This window comes from Pan troglodytes, chromosome X (assembly GCF_028858775.2).
Source record: "Pan troglodytes isolate AG18354 chromosome X, NHGRI_mPanTro3-v2.0_pri, whole genome shotgun sequence".
NCBI classification, from domain to species: domain Eukaryota; kingdom Metazoa; phylum Chordata; class Mammalia; order Primates; family Hominidae; genus Pan; species Pan troglodytes.
Window position 1 is genome coordinate 40962594 of NC_072421.2, and position 866 is coordinate 40963459.

General features: G+C 38.8%; 1 non-coding gene across 1 annotated transcript; it reads right to left on the reverse strand.

Annotated features, from left to right (window-relative positions):
- Nucleotides 1-258: 258 nt before the first annotated feature.
- LOC112207184 (U7 small nuclear RNA) lies at nt 259-320 on the reverse strand. The gene has a single exon (XR_002941640.1). It is a non-coding gene; the product is annotated as a U7 small nuclear RNA (small nuclear RNA).
- Nucleotides 321-866: the final 546 nt, after the last annotated feature.

Sequence of the window (866 nt, forward strand, 5' to 3'; positions counted from 1 at the left end):
AGACTGTAGCATTCTCCCATCTATAGCAATGGCTTCCCGGACCACTCATTTTGAGAACTTCATGCTCATTCTTGGTTACAAAAAATATGTACATTATTATAAAATCTGCTTAAAGGGGTGCCTTTGGGCTGCTGCATTGTAGCTATGTTATTGACATTGTAGAATATTCCTGTTTCAGCTCATCACAGCAAAGATTTGTAATATAAGCTGGGTCCTATTTGTTCATTGCAAATTTTGATAGCCTGATTTAGGGGGAGATGGGGCTTTCCAGTAAAAACCGAAAAACCTGCTAGGCAAATCCTAAAAGAACTGTAATGCTAGCCTGATTCTTTTTAAAGAATCAATCACCAAAGAGAAACCAGTCACCAAAAAAACAGGACTGTATGATTCCACTTATATAAGATATGTAGAGTAGTCAAATTCACAGAAACAAAATGTAGAATGTTGTTTGTCAGGAGTTGGTTGGGGAAGTGGGGAGTTATTGTTTAAGGGGTATAGAGTTTCAGTTTTGCAAGAAGAAAAAGTTTTGGAGATCCTATTTCATGACAACGTAAATATACTTAACACTACTAAATTATACACTTAACAATGTTTAAGGTAGTAAATATTATGTTATGTGGGTTTTCTTCAGCACAGTTAAAAATAAAAAGGGGCTGGACATGGTGGCTCACACCTGTAATCTTAACATTTTGGGAGGCTGAGCAGGTGGATTGCTTGAGTCCAGGAATTTGAAACCAGCCTGGGCAACATGTGAAACCCTGTCTCTATTAAAAATACAAAAAAAATTAGCCAGGTATGGTGGTGCATGCCCCTGGTCCCAACTACTCGGGAGGCTAAGGTGGGAGGATTGCTTAAGCCTGGGAGGC